A 9,619-nucleotide genomic window follows, 5' to 3' on the forward strand; every position below is an offset into this window, starting at 1 on the left:
GGTCAAAGGAGATCTCATGATTATATATTCTGTAGATTTAACTAGCAGAGCAGTAGGTGGAATAGTTCCAAAACAGGAGCATTATCTAGTTATTGGCTGTACTATCTAATGGGGGCAGTGTTATTCTCAATTTAGTTAGGACACCCAAGGAATTTCCTTTTTTTCATAAACAAAAAGGAAAATAAGGATTAGATAATTGGGATGTCTGAGGGTGGGGGGTTTAGTAATTCTTCCTTTAATTTAGTAAATGCAATACTTTTAGATTCTTCTCAAACAATGGGATCAGGTTTAGAGATCTTGCATGGGATTTACAGGGGTTGAGCAATTAAGTATCCAGTTACTGCAGTATCTAGCAAGTCTAAGAAACTCTCTGAGTTACCATTTAGTTTTAGATTTGGGGAACTGCAGGATACTTTGGATCTGTTCAGGGCCCAAATGTAGTCCTGTTCCAGAAGTCAGATGACCTAGATATTTAGCTTTGATCTTAATTATAGTTATATGTTTTCTTAGAAACCTTATGATTTTTTGTGGCCAGCAGTTTTAAAAGATGCATACTGTGTATCTCACAGGCTGCCCGTGTGAGAGAGAACAAAGAAGTAAATTATCTTCATATTTTAGTAAGGGTAAGCCTTGAAGAAAAGTCACATTTTGTAAATTAGCTTTCAGAATTTGAGAAAAGTAGGAAGGGCTTTCCATAGAGTCTTGAGGCATAACAGTCCAAGTATATTGTTGTTCTTCCCAGGTAAAGGCAATCAGATATTGACTAGTTTGATGAACAGGCATGCTGAAGAAGACACTACAGAGGTCAATAACAGCAAAAAATTCACTATCAGTAGGTACAGAAGTCAGCAGTATGTGGATTTGGGAACAGGAATATGTATATTTGGGACCATGAGGTGACAGGGTATAACAATGTTATTTGTGGCATGGAGATCCAGAACAACTCCCCATCCTCAACCATTAGATTTTCTTACTGGGAGGGTGGTAGTGTTAGGGGCTGGTACAAGGAATTACTAGGCCTTGAGTTTTGTATTCTTCAATAATGGATCTAAGGCAGTTTGGTTAAGGAATATTGTTTAATACTAGGCAAGGGCTTGGTTGGATCAATTTGGATTTTGATTGAGGGTGCTTTATGAATTCTCCCAACATCCTTTGATGATGTGGCTGTTAAAGAGACAGTTTTCTTTTCCAATAGGGAACTCTGAGGCTCAATGGAGAGTTCTTTAGTGCATGGGAAAACATAACAAATGAGTTGGAGATTATTGGTAGAGTTTGGCAGGCTATTGGGCTTATCAGACTCTAAAATTAAGTCTTCCTTTAGGGATAAAGAGATGCCAGCATGACTTTTTTTTTTTTTTTAATTTCATCCCAATAAGTTAGCTGAAACAGATTCTACTAGTAAAAAAGAATAGGTATCTTGTAAAAACCCAAGGCAAAAAGCAATGGGCTGGGCTAGAAATGCCATCAGTGGTTTATTAGAAACTCCTACCATCTGAATAATTGTATTGCTCCAAGTCAGGGCCTGGCTTAGGTTGGTGGGATTTAGCACTGATAGGGTTGCTTCTGTGTCGATGAGAACAGGTAGGACCTCATTGCCAAGGAGGTTAAAGGGAAGAACTGGTAAAAGTTCCTGTATAGTTTTGGATCCCTTTCTTTAAGAGGTAGGAGTCAAAGGGCTAAATGAAGAAGACTATTTAGGTTGGTTAAGTTTATAAGAGTTTTTCTTCCTGTGGCCAGGTTGTTTACAATAATGACAGATGCTAGGAAGGGAGTTTCATGAATTAGAGGAATAGTGCCATTCAGAGCCCTAAATGTTTTCTCTGGGACCTTTCATCTGTTGTAATTGGAGGTTTGGGATTTTAGTAGTCTTCTTTTTATTGGTGTCCTGTAGGGTGCTATCAAATTGATTTGCCAAATTAACAAGGTAAAGAGTTGGCATGTATTCTCATTTGATGAAAGCTCTTTTTACTAACTGAGCAAGTTTTAGGAGAGACCATTAACAAACATAAGGTTAAAGGCAATTCTAATAGAGTCAATGTCCATGGGAAGGCTGGAATTCTCTTTAAATACAATCTAGAGTCTGTTATAATAGTTGTGAACTGGTTCATTTGATTCTTGGATACGTGCTTGAATTTTATTCCAATCAATGGCTTTAGGGAATGCTTTGGGTATGGCCCTATATAAACTTTTTGCAAGTTGTCATGCCTGCTCCCAATATTATAAGCCAGTTTCTAGGGAGAAGAGGATGGGTCTTTCTAAATTCTGTTAGGGGTGTGATATGGTTTGGCTTTGTGTCCCTACCCAAATCTCATCTTGAATTGTACTCCTGTAATTCCCATGAAAGGGAGCTGGTGAGAGATAATTGAATCATGGGGGCAGTTTCTCCCATACTGCTCTCGTGGTAGTGAATAAGTCTCACAAGATCTGATGGTTTTATCAGGGGTTTCTGCTTTTGCGTCTTCCTCATTCTCTCTTTGACTGCTGCCATCCATGAAAGATGGGACTTGCTCCTCCTTGCCTTCTCCTATGATTGTGAGGCTTCCTCAGTTATGTGGAACTGTAAGTCCAATTCAACCTCTTTCTTTTGGAAATTGCCCAGACTTGGGCATGTCTTTATCAGCAGCATGAAAACAGACTAATACAGGGTGTGTGCAATTGTCATTTTTCTTTCTTTTTTTGGCAGGGTTGCACTTTATCACCCAGGCTGGAGTGCAGTGGTGTGATCTTGGCTCACTAAAACCTCTGCCTCCAGGTTTCAAGTAACTCTCTATCTCAGGCTCCTAAGTAGCTGGGATTATAGATGCATGCCACCAGCCCAGCTAATTTTTGTGTTTTTAGTAGAGATGGGGTTTTGCCATGTTGGCTAGGCTGGTCTCAAACTCCTGACCTCAGGAGTTTTCAGGCAATTTAATTTTGTAGCCATGGCCTTCTAATTTAGTTCTAAGAAAAATAAGTTTAGGGGAAAAAAAGGAAACCCCAGAAAGGAAATGGTTGAGGTTTCAGGCAATCTGCCTGCCTGGGCTTCCCACAATGCTGAGATTACAGGTGTGAGCCAGCACACCCAGCCACAGTTGACGTTTTCTCATCCAGTGATTAGCCTGGCCTTCTCCCACAAGCATGTGGACAAGTTGATAAAGATCAGAGAAGCTGGGCTTGTAAGCTTCAATTGTAGTGTTAAATTCACCAGCAAAGCAAAGAGGGTCCTGGGCAACTTTTGGAAATTCTAGTCCAAGGATATAGGCAATCTAAGGGACGAGTTTTTATAGGTTGAGAATGGGGATCAGAACCTGGGAGGATAGTAGGGGAGGATGTGTCAGGATTGAGTGGGGTGTTCAGAAAGGGAAGAGTACAAAGGAGAGAGAGGTGGTGGTACCAGGGGAACAGAAAAATTCTGAGTTTCTAAGGCCTTTTAAAATCTTCCTTTTAGTTGTTTATCTCAGTTGTCTCAGTTAACTTAGAGATGGCATTTTGGAGTTGGGTGATTTTTGAGGCTTGGATACATTTAGATGCTTCAAGATACCAATTAAAGTATATGTCCCTTTCAGGCAATTTAATTTTGTAGCCATGGCCTTCTAATTTAGTTTTAAGAAAAACAAGTTTAGGGAGTTCAAGAGAACCCTAAGATGGCCATTGTAATTCCAAATTTTCTTTATTGTAATTGGTCCATCAAGATAAGAAAGAATAGGAAGATGGACCATCGTACTTAAGCATATAACAAGCTAGAGTACCCAGTGGGGAGGCTATTTTGGTATATCTTTGAATTTGGTAAGTCCATTTGGAAATAAATGTATCCAAGTGAGTCAGTGCAGAGCCAAACACACAAAAGCCAAAATAAAAACCAAGCACACAGAATGAACCAAAGAGTAAAGTACATACTCATTGGGAAGATGACAAAGCCTTCTTCAAATCTCTTATGAATAGGAGAGGAAAGGCCCTTCATAAAGAAATCCCAAATAAAGCTGAATAACTCAAATCCAGAGGAAAAAACAAAACAAAACAAAAAAGATGTATAACCCAAGAAAGACTCACTGGGGTGAAAAAAGATCACCAGTGGAAGTAGGGGGCTCAAGGGGTCTGACTGTGAGCACACCATAGTTCCAGGGGCCATTATCTTTCCAAAGTGAATCTGCTTTGCATCTCACTTCCGACACCATGTAATGTCAATAACAGATAAATATATAGAGACTAATCTCCAAGCAAAAAGAGTTTATTTTGGAATAAACAAAGATATAGGACTATAATCTGGGACAAACACACAAACTGAGGTGGTCTCCAATATATTCGGGAAAAAGGAAATGGTTGGGGTTTCATTGGGAAAGGAGAAAGGTTATATAAGTTGTTATGAAAGAAAGTTCATTGGTGCTTGTGGCATTTTGCAGGCGCTCGTGAGCTCTGATTGCTGGGTGGCAAAAGCTACCAGGTAAAACAAGCTTTGATGGCAGCCATTTGTTGTCAAACTAGTCTTAAAATTGTAGCAGCTGTTCCATTGGATTGGGCCTGTGGGATAGTTTCTGCAGCAGGCTTTTGAGACCTGAGTGTTTTTTCACCCCTGTGGTCCTCTATCTCTAAATTTTAGTTGGGTATAACAGGAATGACTCCATTTGTATAATCAATTTTCACTTTAGATAATCAAACTGTAGTAGACAGATTCTTAAGGTGGCCCCCTGGATCCTGACCTCCTGGTGTTCATGTTCTCATATGATCTCCTGTTTTTGAGTATTTTAACCAACGGAATATGCCAAACGTGATAGGATAGATGTAATTACATGATTCTCTTATATAAGACTGTAATACCCATATTTCTGAGTGCCTCTCTCTCCATTGCTGGCTTCAAGGAAGTAAGTGACCATGTTGGGGAATCCTATGTGGCAAGGAACTACAAGAGGCCTCTAGGAGCTGAGGTTAGCCTCCAACTGATAGCCAGCAAGAAACCAAAGCCCTTAGTCCTACAATAGCAAGAAACCAAATTCTGTCAACAACGTAAGATCGGAAGCATATTCTCCCCCAGTAGAACCACAGATGAGACCACAGTCTTGCCTGAAAGCTTGATTCAAATCTTATAAGACCCTAATCAAAGAAGTCACTTAAGTAATGCCCTTGGCCTACAGAAACTGTGAGATAATACATATGTATTTCCACCAGGTATGTGGTAATATTGTTACACAGCTGTCTTAGTCTCCTTGGGTTGCAATAATAAAATACCATAGACTGGATGGCTTAAATAACATTTATTTTTCACAGTTTTGAAAGCTGAGAAGTCTAAGATCAAGGTACCAGTCAATTCTGTTCTGTCAGGGATCCTGGCTTTACTTCTGACTGGCAGAGGACTGCCTTCTTGTTGTATCTTCACATGGGTCCAACAAAAGGGCTTTGGTCTCTTCCTCTTCTTATAAGGGTACTAATACCACCTTGGGGGCTCCATCTTCATGACATCTTCTAAACCTACTTATCTCCCAAAGACTCCATCTTCAAATATCATCACATTGGGGATTAGGATTTCAGTATATAAATTATGGCAGGACACAAACATTCAGTCCATAGTAATAGCAATAAATAACTAATACACAACCTTTGTGAAATTAGGTTGTGTCATTTAGTTTACTTGTATTTAAAAAAACTCTGATATTGGACAGAGGTGTTAGTTCATAAAATTTAATTAAAATAAAGTACCTAGTCATGTTGGGAGATAATTCTCCATGGGTGCACATGTTTCTGCATGTCTTTCAAGGGGAGGCACTGTTTGCCCTTGTTCCCTCTTGCAGGAAACAACCTTGGAAGACAAAGATAGTGTCTACTTTGGGAGCAAAAGGCAGACATTTTTACTGCCCATAGCTAAAGATTTGGATTTCCTAAGTTCACTGTTCCTTTCCTGTAATTCAACCCAATGCATATATGGATATCATCTGGCTTTCTTCACATCACCCTGCGGGATCTGGAGCTCAGGGAACTGGCACAAAAATGCTGATATTCTGCTGCTGCTACTGCCATAAGTAATAAATTGTCCTTCTCTGTGACCTAGCAGCTTGGAGGCTTCTACCAATAATATGGTTTGGCTGTGTCCCCATCCAAAATCTCATCTTGAATTGTAATCCCCATGTGTCAAGGGTGGAACCAGGTGGAGATAATTGGATCATGAGAGCAGTTTCTCCCATGCTGTTCTTGTGATGGTGAGTGAGTCTCACAAGATCTGATGGTTTTATAAGTGTCTGGCATTTCCCGTGTTGGCATTCACTCTGTCCTGCCGCCCTGTGAAGAAGGTGCCTGCTTCTCCTTTGCCTTCTGCCATGATTGTAAGTCCCCTGAAACCTCCCCAGCAATGCAGAACTGTGAGTCAATTAAACTCAGTTTATAAATTAATTTTAATTTATAAATAAATTTATAATTTCCTTTATAAATTATCCAGTCTTGGGAATTTCTTTAAAGCAGCATAAGAACAGACTAATACAACCAACAGTCATAAAACTGTGGCAGGCAATTGGAATAAAATCGCAGATATAGAGAATGTTGTACAGTACATATTTACCTGTGGAAATTGGAAAGTATTTTTTTTTCTTTGCAGGGGCAGATATAGATACAAAATTTATCTTACTTTTGTAAGTTTATACAAAGTAGACATATTATGTTAGACCAATGAGAATTTAAGTCTTGTAATTCTTATCTCTCAACATATGGTGTCACTCCTTCTCTGCTTACAACTACTCAACCTTACTTGGTAAAGCTGCCACACCTAGGATTAGTTAGGCCCGAAAAATGGCTAAAAATACTTTTCTCATAGAAAGATTTTAGAAAGCATTTTCTTAGTTGTTGCTTCTGGCATTACCAGGGCTGCCATGCATCCACAGAATTGCTGTTTGGTATCACTGGTAACTAATGTTCCCATTCAATAACACACAACAAACATATTCACTGTGCTATGAAAAAGTCCATTACAGTTACCATTTCAAGTCTTAATACCTACTAATTTAGCAATTATAGTAATAGCAAAGAGTTCCAAAGGTTTAAAAGAGTTCCAATCCTGGTTAAAAGCAGAATTGAGCAAGAGCTTGATATAAAACATATGAATCAAACTAATCTCAAATTTGCCTTTGTAAAACAGATGGGTGAATTTTATCTTTTATTATTTGGTATTCATCAGCCACCTACTGTCAATTTAAACTCGAATTACAGCTCTCTAAAATTATTTTTCTTGGAGGAAGTGGGTAATTAAGATTTTTGTTGGGGTAGAATAGGAAATGATACATTTCATATGTTATATGTGCCTATTTTTCCTTTAATACCAAAGCAGGCCATCCCACAAGTATGAAAGCATTTAGGCTGGGTAAGAAAATAAAAAATGATAAAGAAAAAGAAGAAAAGCAAAGCATAGTGATAACATAACAATCAAAAGTTGACCTTAAGCTTACTTTATATAAAATTATTATTATTATTATTATTGAGACAAAGTCTCACTCTGCTGCCCAGGCTGGAGGGCAGTGGTGCCATCTTGGCTCACTAGTTCAAGGGATTCTCCTTCCTCAACCTCCCAAGTAGCTAGGATTACCAGCGCCTGCCAACACGCCCGGCTAATTTTTGCATTTTTAGTAGAAACAGGGTTTCACCATGTTGGTCAGGCTGGTCTCAAACTCCTGACCTCAAGTGATCTGCCCGCTTCAGCCTCCCAAAGAGTTGGGATTACAGGTATGAGCTAGCGCAAACCATCTTATTTCATATAAATTAAAAGGTAGAAGGAAAAGTACCCCACATATGTGGGTTAGCTGTACCATTCTGAAATAAAAGAGGACAGTTTAGTAGCTAGATACAAATGACTAAATATTACACTTTGAAAAGGACTTTGGCCTTTCTTTTTTCAAAGTCAGGAGAATATTTTATGCTGAAGAGGCAGTTGTTGAAAGAGTGTAAGTGTTACAACACTCAGTAAGGAAAAGGTTTGTAAACGTCCGGGACACAGCAGGTTAAAGAAGTGTGGTGCAGAAAGGGCTGCTACTCAACTTCTTTACCTGAGGCCTACCAGTATTAGCTAACCTGAGGGTCACAAACAGCCTCATCACAGCCAGTACCCTTCCTTCCCTGAAGCAGGGAGTGACAGTGGGTAAAAAAATCTTCTCAATTGCAGAAAAGCTGTTTTAGTCTTTTGGTCTGTAATCTGTTTCTACTGTTTATCTCAATTCTCTTAATCCCCTAGACTGTTAGATATTTATCTTTCTTTTCGTCCTTGTTCATTTCCTATACATAAAAATGCAATAGCACAACTGAATACAGATCAATGGTTACTTTTAAAATAAGAAATATTTGCTTTGCATTAATTAATTAATTTGTTGAGACAGAGTCTCCCTACATCACACAGGCTGGAGTGCAGTGACATGATCTTGGCTCACTGCAATCTCCACCTCCTGGGTTCAGGTGATTCTCATGCCTCATCCTCCCAAGTAGCTGGAGTTACAGGTGTGCACTACCGCTCCTGGCCAATTTTTGTATTTTTAGTAGATCTGGGTTTTCAATGTGTTGGCCAGGCTGGTCTCGAACTTCTGACCTCAAGTGATCTGCCCGCCTCAGCCTCTCAAAGTGCTGGCATTACAGGTGTGAGCCACTGCATCCGGCCTTCTTTTGCATTTAGATAAATTAAGTAGGATAGTAGACAGAATACAGGGAGAAGACGGTGAGGCTCAGGACTACCACTTTCAGGTTATGCAGGCTTGAACAAATCATGTGCACCTCTGAACTTCAATTTTTTCCCATCTATAAATGTAGATAATAATTCTGATTGCCATGAAAATTAAATGATGGTTCACAAACTGAACAGCGCTACGTATATGGAAGAAACTGTGGCTGAAAGTTACATTGTTTCAACTGAATACACATTCTAAGTGAACACATCAGTTTTTTTAACTTTTAAAATATTTTAGGCGGTGCGGGGAGGCTCACACCTGTAATCCCAGCACTTTGGGAGGCTGAGGTGGATGTATCACCTGAGGGTGGAGTTTGATACCAGCCTGACCAACACGGAGAAACCTCGTCCCTACTAAAAACACAAAATTAGCGAGGCATGGTGGCACATGCTTCTAATCCCAGCTACTTGGGAGGCTGAGGCAGGAGAATCGCTTTAACACAAGAAACGGAGGTTGCAGTGAGCCGATATTGTGCCATTGCACTCCACCCTGGGCAACAAGAGCGAAACTGCATCTCAAAAAAAAAAAAAAGAAAGAAAGAAAAAAAAAAATATTTTATTTATTTTATTTTTTTTAAAGATGGGGTTTCACCATGATGGCCAGGCTGGTCTTGAACTCCTGATCTCAGGTGATCCACCCACTTCGGCCTCCCAAAGTGCTAGGATTACAGGTGTGAGCCACCATGCCCGGCAAGAAAAAATATTTTAAAATATTTAGATTTCAAATATTTTCTCCCAATTTTGCCATTTATTTGTTAACTTTATAGTATTGTACGTAAAACCTCAAGCCTTTATTTTGGTGTAATTAATTTCTTCAATTTTTTATGTACAATTGTTACTTTTGAAACATTGTAACATAAGTTATTCCCCATCCCTCAGTATTAAAATATTCTCCTCCACGATTTGCTATTAATTTCATATTTCAACCTTTCCCATGTAGGTCTTTAATGCATC

Source organism: Sapajus apella, unplaced genomic scaffold (assembly GCF_009761245.1).
Source record: "Sapajus apella isolate SASKATOON/1434 unplaced genomic scaffold, GSC_monkey_1.0 scaffold40, whole genome shotgun sequence".
NCBI lineage: Eukaryota > Metazoa > Chordata > Mammalia > Primates > Cebidae > Sapajus > Sapajus apella.